Source organism: Glycine max, chromosome 11 (genome assembly GCF_000004515.6).
Source record: "Glycine max cultivar Williams 82 chromosome 11, Glycine_max_v4.0, whole genome shotgun sequence".
Lineage (NCBI taxonomy): Eukaryota > Viridiplantae > Streptophyta > Magnoliopsida > Fabales > Fabaceae > Glycine > Glycine max.
In genome coordinates, this window is record NC_038247.2 from 11,880,339 (window position 1) to 11,897,045 (window position 16,707).

Consider the following 16,707-nt stretch of genomic DNA (forward strand, 5'->3'; position numbering starts at 1 on the left):
GAGGTGATGATAAGCAGACCTTATAGTGTAGTTTCCATCACGACTGTGCCTCCAAATTATTCCATCCTAAAAATTTACATTCAACAAGGGCATGGATGTAATAACCTAAGCATCTTGTTGGTTGAAGATTTGGTGAACGATGTTCAGCCTCCATGAAGATTGTGCATGATTAATTAGGGACCCAACTGTTAATTGTTCAAGGCCACGTGGAGTTTGTGTTGTGACATAAGGGTACGAGTGGTGCCTTAACCAAGGTTGTGACCATATATTAATATGTTCACCATTTCTAAGCCTTCATTTGACGCCTTCCTTGAGAAAAACCTGTGAAGTGTGGATGCTAAGCCAGACATAACTTGGACTATGCCCTAATTAAGCTTCCAAGAATCCACCTTGTGGAAAGTATTTAGCTTCGAAAATTTTTGTAACCATAACATCATGATCAGTGGACAATTTCCACCTAACTTCCCTAGCATTGCAAGGTTGAAACCATGGAGGTCTCAAAAACCCATTCCACCATATTCCTTCTTCATTGTCATTTTGTCCCGACTCATTCAGTTGATCCCTCTTGAGTCTGCCATTTTAGAACCCCACCAAAAGTTGTTCATCATTTTTTGAATATAGTTTTCCAAAGTTGATGGCAAGAGAAAAATGCTCATACAATATGATGGAATAGCTTGGTATTATGAGGATTTCCTTGCCAGTTTTTGACAAATGCTTACTTGACTAGTGTTTGATGTGTTTCCAGATCTTGTCTTTTATAAAATTGAAGGCTATTTTTTGTTTCTTCCAATGAGTGAGGGAAGACCCAAATACTTTCCTTTCCCTAGTTGTTTTGTGACTCCCAGTAAGGATGATAGCCTTTGTGATGCAAGCTCCATTGGAGCTTGTAGGCCTAGGATCTTCTTCATCAATGGATTCCTTTGCTTCTTGGAAGATAAATGGCAGCGGAATGGAGAAGGAAGAGAGAGAGGAGACGCCACTTCAAGGAGAAGATGAGTCTAGAAGAAGCTCACCACCATAGGAGGCCATGGATAAGAGCTGGAGGAAGAAGGAGATGAATGAAGGAGGGAGAGAAGAGCACGAAATTTTGTGCTCAAAAGAGCTCTGAAATCTGAAGTTAATATTCAAATGATCAAAGTTGAAAAAAATACACACACATGACCTCTATTTATAGCCTAAGTGTCACACAAAATTGGAGGGAAATTCAAATTTCACTTGAATTTGAAATTGAATTGTGGAGCCAAACTTTGGAGCCAAAATTTCACTAATTATGATTAGTGAATTTTAGTTATGGTTCAGCCCACTAATCCAAGATCAATTCCAAGATTCTCCACTAAGTGTGCTTAGGTGTCATGAGGCATGAAAAGCATGAAGGACATGCACAAAGTGTGACTATATGATGTGGCAATGGGGTGTAGTAAGCAAATGCTCACCTCCCCCTCTAAAATTTAATTGGATTGGGCTTCTACCAATTCAATTAAATTTATTTCCAACCACACACATCAAATATCCACTTAGTGCATGTGAAATTACAAAACTACCCCTAATACAAAAACTAGTCTAGGTGCCCAAAAATACAAGGGCTGAAAAATCCTATATTTCTAGGGTACCCTACCTACAATATGGAGCCCTATATACAAGGACCAAATATAATGACATCCTAGTCTAATATGTACAAAGATAATTGGACCCAACCTTGGCCCATGGGCTCAGAAATCTACCCTAAGGTTCATGAGAACCTAGGGCCTTCTTCAGCAGCTCTAGCCCAATCTTCTTGGAGCCTCTTGCTCATGGTTCTAGTGATTGGTCCCTTCCTAGGGAGGATTGCATCATCCCCTTCCCCTTGAAGAGGATTTGACCTCAAATCTGTTAGTTCCTCCTCCTCAATATCAGCTCCACCTGCAAAAGGAGTTAAATCAGAAATGTTAAAAGTGTGCTGACTCCATACTCTTCTGGGAGTCCAACCTATAGGCATTGTTATTGATCCTCTCCAAAACCTGAAAAGGTCCATCCCCTCTAGGCTAAGCTTGGATTTCCTTTTAGTAGGGAATCTATCCTTCCTAAGATGGAGCCAAACCCAGTCACCCTCATTAAGAACTAGCTCTTTTCTTCCTCTATTGCCTTTAGTTGAATACACCTTTGTTTGTTCTCTATTTGGTTCTTAACCCTCTCATGCACTTCTTTACAAATTCTGACCTAGATTCCCCTTCTTTATGTATAAAAGAAGTGTCCAGTGGGAGGGAATGAGGTCTAACGGTGTTAGGGGATTGAACCCATAGACAACCTCAAAAGGGGACTGCTTGGTGGTTCTATGAACCCCCCTGTTGTAGGCAAATTCTACATGAGGAAGATACTCATCCAAGACTTATGGTTGCCTTTCAGAAGAGCCCTTAAAAGGGTGGATAAAGACCTATTCACTACCTCTGTTTGCCCATCAGTTTGTGGATGACAAGTGGTAGAGAAAAGAAGTTTAGTTCCTAACTTAGCCCATAAGGTTTTCCAGAAGTGGCTAAGGAACTTAGCATCTCTATCTGACACAATGGTCCTAGGCAAACCATGGAGTCTCACAACTTCCTGAAAAAGAGTTTTGAGATGTGGGAAGCATCATCCACCTTGTGGCATGGTATAAAGTGTGCCATCTTGCTAAACCTATCCACCACCACAAAGATAGAGTCTACACCTCTTTGGGTTCTAGGAAGCCCAAGGACAAAGTCCATACTAATGTCTACCCAAGGTGCAGATGGGATGGGTAAGGGTGTGTATAGCCCATGAGGCATCACCCTAGACTTGGCTTGTAAACAAGCCACACACCTAGTGCAATGCTTATGGACATCTTTCTTCATATGGGCCAATAAAACTTTTCTTTGAGTAAGACAAGGGTCTTGTCTATCCCAAAGTGGCCCATGAGCCCACCCTCATGGCTCTCTTTCACAAGTAATTTCCTAATGGATCCTTGGGGTATGCAAAGCTTTCCCTCTTTGAACAAATACCCCTCAGCCAAATAGAATCCATCTTGGGCCTTTTTCCCACAACTCTCATAAATGGGAGAGAAATGTTCATCTAAAGCATACAAGTCCCTAATATTATCAAATCCTAAAATTTGAGCTCCTAGGGAGCAAAACAATGTGTGTCTCCTAGAGAGGGCATCAGCTACCACATTTGTTTTTCCCTTTTTGTATTTGATAACATATGGAAATTGCTCTAGGTACTCTACCCATTTTGCATGCCTCTTGTTTAACTTGCTTTGCCCTCTAATGTACTTAAGTGATTGATGATCACTATGAATGACAAATTCCTTGGAAACAAGGTAATGTTCCCAAGTTTGGAGGGCTCTTATTAAGGCATAAAGCTCTTTATCATAGGTGGGGTAGTTGAGGTGGCACTATGAAGTTTTTCACTAGAATAAGCAATAGGGTGCCCACCTTGTAACAATACAGCTCCAACTCCCACTCCAGAGGCATCACATTCTAGCTCAAAAGTTTTAGAAAAGTCAGGAAGAGCTAGAACAGGTGCCTTAGTAAGCTTTTCTTTGAGCAAAGCAAAGGCTTGCTCTTGTTTTTCACCCCAGGTAAATGCCACATTCTTCTTCACCAGCTCATTGAGAGGTGATGCAATTGTAGAGAAATTAGGAATGAACCTTCTATAGAAGCTTGCTAACCCATGGAAGCTCCTAATATCTCCCACACTTTTTGGGGTGGGCCATTCTTGGATGGCCTTGATTTTCTCAGGGTCCACTTGGACCCCATTTCTACCAACTACAAAACCTAAGAAAACTATATTATCTACACAAAAGGTACACTTCTCTATATTTGCATAGAGGGTGTTTTTCCTAAGGACTGAAAGAACTTGTCTGAGATGTCCTAAGTGAAAATCTAGGCTCCTACTATACACTAAAATATCATCAAAATAAACAACTACAAATCTACCTATGAAATCCCTTAAGACATGATGCATAAGCCTCATAAAGGTGCTTGGTGCATTAGTGAGCCCAAAAGGCATCACTAGCCATTCATACAAACCAAACTTGGTCTTGAAAGCAGTTTTCCACTCATCACCCTTTTTCATCCTGATTTGGTGATAACCACTTTTAAGATCAATTTTTGAAAAGATATTGGCACCATGCAACTCATCAAGCAGATCATCAAGTCTAGGAATGGGGTGCCTATACTTTACAGTGATGTTGTTGATGGCCCTGCAATCTGTACACATTCTCCACGTACCATCCTTTTTGGGCACCAACAACACTGGCACAGCACATGGGCTTAGGCTCTCTTGGACCCAGCCCTTCTCCAACAATTCTTTAACCTGAGACTCTATCTCCTTAGTCTCCTGAGGGTTAGTCCTATAGGCTGGCCTATTAGGAAGGCTTGCTCCTGGGACTAAATCTATTTGGTGTTCTATTCCCCTTAAAGGAGGTAGCCCAGGGGTATCTCTTTGGGAAATATATCACCAAATTCATGTAAGAGTTCTTGGACCTTTGGGGGTAAGGTCTCAAATGTAGGAATTGTGGCAGTGCTAAGGGATGTTTCCCTTAGGAGAAGGTAGAAAGATTGTTTAAGAAGGAGTGCTCTTTTAATATCACCTTTTGTTGCAAAATGATTTTCCTTCTTAACAATCTTCTTGGAGGAATCCTTTCCCTCTTTTTCCTTCCCCTGGCCTTTGAAGACAAGACCTTACTATCCTTCTTTTTCTTTTGTTTTTCTAATTTTCTTCCTCATCCCTCTTATCTTTCATAGTTAGTTGATCTTTGGCCACCTGTGAAGGTGTTTGAGGATGCAACACAAATTTAGTGCCAAGATGGGTGAGGCTAGTCTCATTAGTTAGGCCATTATAAATGATCTTCCTATCAAATTGCCATGGCCTTCCTAAAAGAATATGTCCTGCCTCCATGGGAACTATATCACAATTAACTTCATCCTTATATGTCCCAATGGAGAAAGGTACCTTCACTTGTTGGTTAACTATCATTTCCCCTTGCTCATTGAGCCATTGAAGTTTATAAGGTTTTGGGTGGGGAATGATAGTGAGGTTCAACTTGGAAACTAATCTTGTGCTACAACAATTGCAACAAGATCCACTATCCACAATGAGAGAACAAGTTTTATCTAAAATTTTGCATCTTGTATGAAAGATGTTCTCTCTTTGGGATTGAGATAGATCACAAGATTGACCTCCAAGGAGCCTTCTAACCATTAAGAGGTCACCTTCTTCATGAGGGTAGACTTCCTCACTAGACTCTTCACCCCTTACTTCATCTTCACTTCCACTAGAGGAAGGGCAAGAAGTAGTCTCCTCTTGACTACTATAAATGTCTTGACCCTCATGATCATGGTTTTCTTTGTGGGGCATTGAGAGGCAATGTGACCTCTCCCAAGACATTTGAAGCATTTAATGTTGCTAGTCCTTTCTTGGGAACTAGTCTTAGGGGTGTATTTCTCTATGGTCTTACCCTTATCTTCCTTGGGTTTTGAAGGTGCAGCCCCTAAAATTCCATGGGCTTGGTCCTTCCTTGGATAAGAGTGAGAGCCATAAGATTTTGAAGAAGGCTTTCTTTAAGTTGTTGCTCCACTCTTATACAAAGTTGGACTAGCTCATCTAGGTCCCTATATGGAAGGAGTTCAACCTTGTCCCTCACTTCCATATTGAGCCCACTAAGGAACCTAGCTATGCTTGTTCTTTCCTCCTCCCTAAGTCCAGCTCTTAAAAGGAGTAGTTCCATTTGTTGTCTATATTCTTCAACACTCATACTCCCTTGTCTAAGCCTTTGGAGCTTGTCCATAAGCTCCCTTTCATAGTAGGAGGGAATGTGCCTCTTCCTAAGGGCACTCTTAAGATCATTCCAATACTCTACTGGAGGATCCTCATGAATCCTTCATTCTTTAACAAGGGAAGTCCACCAATAGAGGGCATACCCTTGAAAGCTAAGGGTAGCCAATGGAACTTTTCTCTCTTCGCTAATATGATGGCAAGCAAAGAGTTGTTCAACCTTCATTTCCCAATCTAAGTAGGCCTCAACATTATCTTTTCCGTGGAAATATGGGAGGCTAATGTTAACCTCTTGAGGCCTTCTATCCTTTTCTCTTCTTTGGAGTGATGTTTAGTATGTGAACTATGACGCCCTCTATAATAGTCGCTAAGTTCTTCACTTAAACTCTTGCAAGAGTCATGACTACTATAGGAGGCATGTTTTTCTATTTTCATTTCTTTCATTATTTTTCTTCTTTCTTCCTCTCTTATTTTCTCTCTTTCATCTTGACTTATTTCTTTCATCATGTGGTATCAGAGCTTGGAGGAAGAAGGAGATGAATGAAGGGAGGGGGAGAGAAGAGCACGAAATTTTGTGCTCAAAAAGAGCTCTGAAATCTGAAGTTAATATTCAAATGATCAAAGTTGAAAAAAATACACACACATCACCTCTATTTATAACCTAAGTGTCACACAAAATTGGAGGGAAATTCAAATTTCACTTGAATTTGAAATTGAATTTGTGGAGCCAAACTTTGGAGCCAAAATTTCACTAATTATGATTAGTGAATTTTAGTTATGGTTCAGCCCACTAATCCAAGATCAATTACAAGATTCTCCACTAAGTGTGCTTAGGTGTCATGAGGCATGAAAAGCATGAAGGACATGCACAAAGTGTGACTATATGATGTGGCAATGGGTGTAGGAAGCAAATGCTCACCTCCCCCTCTAAAATTTAATTGGATTGGGCTTCTACCAATTCAATTAAATTTATTTCCAACCACACACATCAAATATCCACTTAGTGCATGTGAAATTACAAAACTACCCTAATACAAAAACTAGTCTAGGTGCCCAAAAATACAAGGGCTGAAAAATCCTATATTTCTAGGGTACCCTACCTACAATATGGAGCCCTATATACAAGGACCAAATATAATGACATCCTAGTCTAATATGTACAAAGATAATTGGACCCAACCTTGGCCCATGGGCTCAGAAATCTACCCTAAGGTTCATGAGAACCCTAGGGCCTTCTTCAGCAGCTCTAGCCCAATCTTCTTGGAGCCTCTTGCTCATGGTTCTAGTGATTGGTCCCTTCCTAGGGAGGATTGCATCACACGATTTGTCTTGCCCCAGATATCCAAATCGGGCTCGCACGATGAAAAGACCATGTTGAGACACAATCTTAAGCTACTTTGAACCTTGGCCCATGAAAAGAATCCTCATCCTTTCCCCGGAGAAAAGGACAGCAGAATCTCCTCAAGGAAGAGCGAATAACGAATGCTAAAACCCGAATTCCTAATCAAAGATTGGAAAGGAAGAAATGAAAAGAAAGAAAAGAAAAGGAAAAGAAGGTTTCCCGATCGAAGATCAGAAGAAAGTAAAAAGAAAAAAAAAGGGAGATCGAAGAAAAAACAGAATAATTCCCGATCAATACAGGAAACCAGGAAAGAGAACAGAAGATTTTCTGACTAGATAAATTTTTTGCAGGGTAAATGACTGCCGGCAAAGGAAAACCCATTTTTGAAGTAGTTATTCCTTTGGGATTGCCATTCAAAGTCGCTCTCGACTGGCGATATCCCGCCCCACATGAACAAAGAGGAAAAGACCGACACACCCATCTTCCTCTCCAAAAACACTACCCTCGAGAAAATCCTATTGATCCGTGATCTTGCATGTGATCTTTTGGTTCGATAGGAAATCATGTGCAAAATAAAGTCATGGTGCAACTATGGTTTGGAATTAGGGTAAAACACTTACCTGTGTGAGTTTTTATACACTATGAGTAATTTTATTCCAAGTTTCAGTCTAACCCGACGTTTCCCCTGAATATTCATTTAAAAGCTAAATGTTGACATCCTGCCCTTCATTTTCGGTTACAAGGAAAATTACTTTTGGCATGAGTATATTGTTTCTCTAAAATGTGGTGCTCTTGTGAATGATTTATTTTTCCTTGCTAAAGAATGTTCACCTTTTAGGTGAAAGAACCCGGTGGACCATTCGGTCCAACCCTCAAATCTTATCCAGAGCCCCATGAATTGCTTGTCATTCATGCATCCTCCACCATCGAGTCTGGAGCTCCACGAATTCATTGCCTAGCGCTGTTCGTCTATCCTCCACCCTCAAATCTTATCCGGAGCCCCATGAATTGCTTGTCATTCATGCATCCTCCACCATCAAGTCTAGAGACCCACGAATTGATTGCTTAGCGCTGTTCGCCTATCCTCCACCCTTAAATTTTATCTGGAGCCCCATGAATTGCTTATCATTCATGCATCCTCCACCATCGAGTCTGGAGCCCCATGAATTAATTGCTTAGCGCTTTTCGTCTATCCTCCACCCTCAAATCTTATCCAGAGCCCCATGAATTACTTATCATTCATGCATCCTCCACCATCGAGTTGGAGCCCCACGAATTGATTGCCTAGCGCTGTTCGTCTATCCTCCACCCTCAAATCTTATCCGGAGCCCCATGATTTGCTTGTCATTCATGCATCCTCCACCATCGAGTCTGGAGCCCCACGAATTGATTGCTTAGCGTTGTTCACCTATCCTCCACCCTTAAATTTTATCCGGAGCCCCATGAATTGCTTATCATTCATGCATCCTCCACCATCGAGTCTGGAGCCCCATGAATTGATTGCTTAGCGCTGTTCTTCTATCCTCCACCCTCAAATCTTATCCAGAGCCCCATGAATTGCTTATCATTCATGCATCCTCCACCATCGAGTCGGAGCCCCACGAATTGATTGCCTAGCGCTGTTCGTCTATCCTCCACCCTTAAATTTTATTCGGAGCCCCATGAATTGCTTGTCATTCATGCATCCTCCACCATCGAGTCTGGAGCCCCACGAATTGATTGCTTAGCACTGTTCGTCTATCTCCACCCTCAAATCTTATCTAGAGCCCCATGAATTGCTTGTCATTCATGCATCCTCCACCATCGAGTCCGAAGTCACATGAATTGATTGCCTAGCACTGTTCGTGTATCCTCCACCATCCTATTCGGAGCCCCATGAATTGATTGCCTAGCACTATTCATGTGTCCACCGTTATCTAGCACGGAGCTCCGGTGACTGGAAAATATGATTTTTTTGTTATTTTCCCGATCGATTCCTTTGCCAAACATGTGTATATGTCTATATTTTGTTATTGGTGTTTTTTGTTGTTTGTGTTTGTTTTGTGTTGTGCAGAGAAAGAAGAAGGAGAGACAGAAGTCGTCATAGACAAATCATGGAAAAGGGCGAAGACGGATGAAATCAGTGTTTTATCTCTGCTTTCCTCTTATCTCCGATAAAAGGTAAGTAAAGAGGGCAATTGTCATACCCTAATTTCGTCCGGGGACTATTGTTTGATGGCATGCAACCTTTGGTTAACCACTTCGAGGTACTTGGTACCCTTTGTTGCACAATACGTGAAGCTCCAAGACATGTCGGAAATCAAAAGGAAGCATTGTTACGCAATCCATGAAATTCCGTAGCATGCCAGAAATCAAAAGGAAGTATTGTTACGCAATCCGTGAGTTTCCGTAACACTCCGAAAGCTAAAAAAAAGGAGTAATTACATGACCCGTAAGGTTCCGTAACCTTACAGAAAGAAAAACAAGTATCGTTACGAAATTCGTAAAGTTTCGTAACGTTACGGAAAAAGAATCACCAAAAAAGCAAGAGGGGTGTATTTAGTAAAAAGGGGGTGCAAATAGCAACCAGACCCACTTGGGCCTTCCAGATTGTTCCTCCAGAAGGCGATTGCTTCTGGAGGAAGCAACCTAGCTCGCCTGGGCGAGCTGGGTGGCAAGCTCCTCCCCTATTTTCCTATAAATAGAGGGAGGAGTGAAGAAGAAAAGGGTTCAGCCCCTTGGCATTTCATAATCACTTAAAATTGGTGAGGAAAATTGTTTCCGTGAAGAAAATCCAAGCCGAGGCGCTTCCATAACGTCTCTGTAACGTTTCCGTGGGTGATTTCACGAAGATTTTCAACCGTTTTGTCGTTCGTCATTCGTTCTTTGTCGTTCTTCGGTCTTCAACCGGTAAGTTCCCGAATCGAACTTTTCAATTCATTCTATGTACCCTTGGTGGTCCCACTTGTTTCGCGTGCTTTTATTTCCATTTCATTTACTTTCCGTACCCTCTTTTGGCGTGCTTCAGTCATTTACTTAAGTCATTTTCTCGCCTAATCAAAAAATAAAATAAATTTCCATCGATCATTTGATTTGTAATATCCGTTAATTTCTGTTAAAATGAAATCCGACCGTTCGGTCATGCCGTAACCACGTTGGAAACCAAAAAGAGGTAAAATAATAATATAATAATCAAAAATATCTTTTAGTAAAATAAAGCAAAAAAATCAATCGGACGTTTCTCTTTGGGATTTCTCTTTCTTAATTGAATTGACTAATAACTAAAGTGAAACTAAGGCTAAAATCAACTCGCAAAGTCAAGCTCGTTCGCAAAAAATCACTAAAAGGATTTTAAGGTTCGATACCTCAGTTTTTCTCACCAAGTAAAAATAGATCATTTTAAGGTCCAACGCCTTAAAAGGACCACCTTCCAAGTAAAAAGAATCGCTTGATTCACCCTTAACAAAGAACTACGTAGGTTTGATTTCCTCTTCGATGGAGGATACGTAGGAGCAAGAGCCCCGCTTTTGTCGACCTCAAAATAAAAAAAGAAATAAAAGGTTTAAATACATAATTTCACACAATCCTAATCTAAGGTTGTTGTCCTTTGGGACAAACGTGAGAGGTTCTAATACCTTCTCCTCAACGTAAATACAACTCCCGAATCTGGAATATTCTTCATGACCGGTTTCCTTCGGTTTTTCCGACGTTTTCCACAAATAAACGTTGGTGGCGACTCCGCGCATTTTCCTCCTTTGGAAGATGCACCCGTGAGCCTCGCCTCGCTCGCCCACAAAAGGGTAGGTTGCGACACATGGCAGTGTGAAAAATGGCACGCAGCGTGTCAGCTCCGTGCCCCTATTCAAGGTACCTATATAGGAGGGAGCTAAAAAGGCTTTTAGTGATAATTCCCAAGGTGGTCATATCTCTCTTGATGGTCCTAGAGGTATCATCCCCTTCGAAAAACATATTGCAGCAGTAGGGACTAGTAGCAACAATATGTTATCAAAGAGAAAAACTCTAGATCAGGGTTCACTGTAATCAAGCAAGTCGAAGACCTAGCATGATCACAGATTCACCTCCACTCCTTATGTTCCCACGAACCCGGGTATAGGGCCCTTTTTCAACTCACCGTGTGTGCAAATAGTGTTGGTGTTTGTGTGCATCAAATGAATAAATATTTACCTCATGCATACATTTAAAACACACTAAAAGCATCAAAGAGTTATATACACAAGAACATAAGAAAAATAAAGGGAAACCAACAAAGGAGAAAGTCATGATAAAACATTGCACAAGATTAAATGGCCTAACTCTCTAAAAACAGTCCCCCGCGGAGTCGCCAACTATCGCAACCTACCCTTCGGCAGGAGGCGACGTGTGACTCGCTGGTGCATCTTCCAAGAAAGGAATACACGCGGAGTCGCCACCAACGTTTATTTGAGGAAAACGTCGGAAAAACCAGAAAAGACGTGGTCTGCGAACTTTAAGTGAAAGGTTCGGGAGTTGCATTTACGCACGGAGAAGGTATTAGCACCCCACACGTCTGTCACAAGAGATGGCAGCCTTTAATAAAATGTGCAAATATGACTTCAATTTTATGTTATTTTCCCTTTTTACGTTCTTATGTCTTTTATGAACTTTTATATTTTTTATCTTTTTGTGGTCGACGAGGGTGTTTCCCTTGCTCCTACGTATTCCTCAATTATGAAAGAAAATCAGACCTATGTAGTTCTTTGAGAACTAAGCGTTGGTTAAGTTGTTTTTATCCTTTTTTGCAAGATATATTTTGATTAAAAGGTCATTTAAGGCGTTGAACTATTCAACAATCTTTCAGTTCTTTTTGAAAGGAGATAAAACATTAAGGCATTGGACCATTAATGATCTCTTTTTTTTTTTTTTTTTGAAAGAGGTAGTAAAGCTACATGTTGACTTTAGGCCCTTTTTAGAAATCTACGTTTAACCAATAAAAGCGGAAAAGACCATTTCAAGGCGTTGGACCTTAAGAATGGCTTTTTTAGGTGATGACAAAAGCTTTATTTATGAATTGATTTTAGCCTTAGTTTCACTTTGGTTATTAGTCAATTCGATTAAGAAAGAAAAATCCCAAAGAAAAAAATCCGATTAGTTTTTTTTTATTTTACTAAAAGATATTTTTTTACTACTATATTATTATTTTGCCTCTTTTTGGTTTTAAACGTGGTTACGGCATGACCGAACGGTCGGATTTCATTTTAACAGAAATTAAAACATGTTACAATACGAATGATTGGTGAAAATTTATTTTATTTTTTATTAGGTGAGAAAATGACTTAAATAAATGACTAAAGCACGTCAAAAAGAGGTACGGAAAGTACATGAAATGAAAATAAAAGCACGCGAAACAAATGAGGACCACTAAGGGTACATAGAATGAATTGAAAAGTTTGATTTCGGGAACTTGCCGGTTGAAGACCGAAGAACGACGAAGAACCAACGAAGAACGGCGAAGAATGGTTGAAAATCTTCGCAAAATCACCCACAGAAACGTCACGGAAGCGCCTTGGCTTGGATTTTCTTCACGGAAACAATTTTTCTCACTAATTTTAACTGATTCTCAGATACCAGGAAGGTTGAACATTTTTGTTCTTCCCTCTTCCCCTATTTATAGGAAAATGAGGGAGGAGCTTGCCACCCACCTCGCCTAGGTGAGCTCAGCTCGCCCAAGCGAGCTAGGTTGCTTCCTCTAGAAGGCATCGCCTTCTGGAAAACTTCCTGGAAGGCCCAAGTGGGCCTGGTTGCTATTTGCACCCCTTGTTTACTAAATAAACCCCTCCCTTTTTTTGCTGATTCTTTTTCCGTAACGTTACGAAACTTTACGAATTACGTAACGATACTTGTTTTCTTTTTGTAATGTCACGAAACCTTACGGATTACGTAACCATCCCTTCTTTGGCTTCCGGAATGTTACGGAACTTTACGGATTGTGCATTAACACTTCCTTTTGACTTCCGGCATGTCACGGAACTTCACGGATTGTGCAACAATGCTTTCTTTTGACTTTCGGCATGTCAAACTTCGCGAATTTCCTAACGATGGGTGCCAAGTACTCGAAGTGGTTAAACGAGGGTTGCATCCCAACAAACGGATGGTCCCGAACGAAATTAGGTATGACAACTGCCATTACACTCACATAAGCCATTTTGCTTTCTCGAAGTGACATTTGGTTTTCGAAGATGCTCGCTTAGTGGCACCGTGCGCTTAGCCAAACTTTGAAATTCAAGTTTTTTTTTCAGCACACAGGCTTGGCTTAGCGCACGGGTAAGTCCGCTTAGCAAGGTCTGCAGATTAGAAAAGCTGAACTCTTGCTAAGCCGGGATCTGGGCCAACTTAACTAAAATGATGCATCTTAAGTACAGAGGAGCATGCGCTTAGCTTATAAGGACTCACTTAGCGCTCATATTGCCACAAGGAATTTAGCTTGGCGACAATAGGTCGCGCTTAGCCAAGGATAAGCTGGCGCTTAGCGATCCGACTAAAGCTTAGCTGAATTCAGATCGAATTGAAGTTGGCTTAGCTCATCCTGTCCAGCTTAGCGGACCAAATCAGCCTTAGATGCAAGGGTTGGTGGCTAAGCGCTTTAGACTCTCGGCTTAGCGCATGAACAAAGATGAGCTTAGCGTGAGGCTTGCACTTAGCGAAAGGACTGTTTTTCATTAAATGTTTTATAAGTTATTTTTCAGTCCCTTCCTCAACAAATTGAAACCCTTATATCTAACATTCAAGGATAAGCTGATATACTCCACTACACAAATTATAAAGCAAGTTCCACATGATATAATGCATGAAAAACAGAGATAACAGAAATTAAAATTGGATTGCCTCCCAGGAAGCGCTTCTTTAACGTCATTAACTTGACGCATAGCTTAATACCTTCAAGGTGGCACGAAAGTCACATAGAACACATCTTCCTTGAAGTTTCGCCTTTTAGCTAGAAAATCCATGAACTTCATATAGTCTCGAAGTACATTCCAAATCATTTCAAGAAATGTGTTAGTGATTAAAGAAAGAATGGCACTTAAGGTTTCCTCATGCTCTCCTTGCCTTTCTTTCTTGACAATCAGTTGACGAGGAAGGTTATTGATTTTGAGAATATTTTCTTATTGGTTTTCTACTGTTGAGTACTTCACCCCTTGTTGTTGTGCTTGTTCCTCATCTTTTTCTCTTGACTCATGCTCTTTACAGGGCTTTCCTCTTGAGCTTCAACCTCTACAAAGTATTTTTCTTGTCTGGACATATATTGAGTCACTGCTTCTGCCAGCTCACCAACCTGGATTTCTACACTTTGGAGTGCTTGTTGAGTTGATTTAGTTTTTCCTTGAATTGCATCAACAATTTATCCAGATTGGAACCTCTTTCTGCTTCATTTTGATAGTAAGGTTGTAACTCTGGTCTCCCTTGATAGTTTTCTATTGAGTAGCTCTTGCCAAAATGAATTTCATGATTTTTCATTGAATTTTGATTGGCTTTTGAGCTAGCATGGTATGCCCTGAATTCCTCAAACACACTTTCAAGATTAGGAGTTCTTTCTTCTTATATTGATTGTAAGGACTTAAATCTTGTTCCCACCCTTGATCGTGTGCTGTCAAGATATTCATTTCACCACTTAAAAAGCTCTAAATATCATGGAACTAAATCATCTGCAGAAGATTTACTATACATAAAAAGCACTAACAAGAGCAGCAGTCACCAAGTCAAGAGGAAAACAAACATAAACAAAAACAAATATTCTCAAATAATAAAAGAATAAAGAATAGACACCTAAAAACGAACTAACTTCCCAAATAAAAAGAAGTTCCCGGCAACGGTGCCAAAAACTTGTTCGCTTCCGGCAAGTGCACCAGATCGCACAAGTAGTATAAAACGGTAAGAACCGAGTATCGAACTCTCGGGGAACTTGTGTTATTTGGTAAGCTATTTCAGCAAATAGGTGTATGGTGTGTAAAGTTAAGTGTGAATATGAACAGGTGTATAAACTATCTGTGCAAAAAGAAAGAAAATCACGCGAGAGAAATGATATGTAAAAACAAGTAGAAAACACGTTGGCCTTCCTAATAAGTGCCTGATGCTAAAAAGATATTCTCCATCTAACAATGCTCATGTGTTCATATGGTGTCTCCTGAGATACTAAACCTCGATTCCTCATGATAGTTTAGCCTAATCTTGATCAAGCATCATCCGCAGATTCCTCTTGTAGGACTAAACTCAACCAGGAAGCATTAAGACACACATACACAACTAAATTATCACACCCTGATTCCCCGTGATAGTACGACAACTTAGCCCTATACTATCAAGGACTTTAGAGTCAGACCAGTTTCCACTGTTGAATGACCCTAACAAAGCATGCATCTACATGATCAAGGTAAAGGCATACTGGAGTAAGAAGCAGATAGCACAGAGAACACACAAAACATCATTAAATAGATAGAAATATATTTACATTAGGTACCTACAAGGAAGATCCAACAGAGGATTTAGCTTTCCATAACCAGGAAGCCTTCTTTACAACAAAGAGAAGAACAAGATGAAAGATTGCAAAAATACAAGTGGTGAGGATGTCTCCTTCACCTCTAGGATCTCACAATCACTCACAAACTCATCTCAAGCTCTCAAATCGGCTCCTGCTTCAAGCTCTAGTCTCTACAGATCTTCACACATCAAAATCTCTCAAAACTCTCTGGAACTTGGACCTTTCTCTCTCTAGAATCTCTAGACATGCAAAGCTCTGAATCCTAGTCCAAACTCTCCCTCTAAAATCTAATTTCACGCTTAAATAGGTGGCCTTGTTCGTGCTTGTGCGCTTAGTGCAATTATGGACTGCTTAGCGCATATTAGTGAATTTTGGCTTAGCGCGTGCCTTTCTCGCTTAGCGGATGGACTGAAGCGGTGTGCTTAGTGAGATGAAGCGATGCGCTTAGCGAACCTATACAGCTCATCTTCTTCCAGTGTCTTCCTCGCGCTTAGCCCATGAGTGTTGCACTTAGCGAACGCTCGCTAAGCCAGTAGATTGGCTTAGCGAGAAGGTGAAAAATAGCACTTTTCAAAGCTTGCCTAATTAACCTGAAATTGAGAGAAAATGATTATTAAACACACAAAATGGAAGTACTAAGTATTTATTACCTATATTTAACAGAAAATACTTATAACACTACAAAATAACCATAAATTGGAAGAGTTTGATACAATTTACACAAGTTTTATACACAAAAGTTAGTCATATTCACCAACTAACAGCTACATCTAGCTCTCCTTTTCTCACTAGTAAAGGGTTTCACTAGTCAAAACTTGATTACAAAACAAGTATTCTAACTTGCCACTCCTAGCTTTACAAGTATTCTTAACACCACTTTTGGTACCTTCTTAGACTCCCCCTGAATCTAAGAACCCAACTATTGTTTAACACTAAGTCACTCTTGGCTTTCACAAACAAATGTTTGAATGAATACAAGTATTCTTAACACTCAAGGAATGAATATATAGTTAGGCACAGATATAGAATAACTTTGCTTCTCAAAGGATAAACAAATGTAAATAGTGTATAATCATCTAGTAATTTTAGCAGAGTTTTCTTCACATAT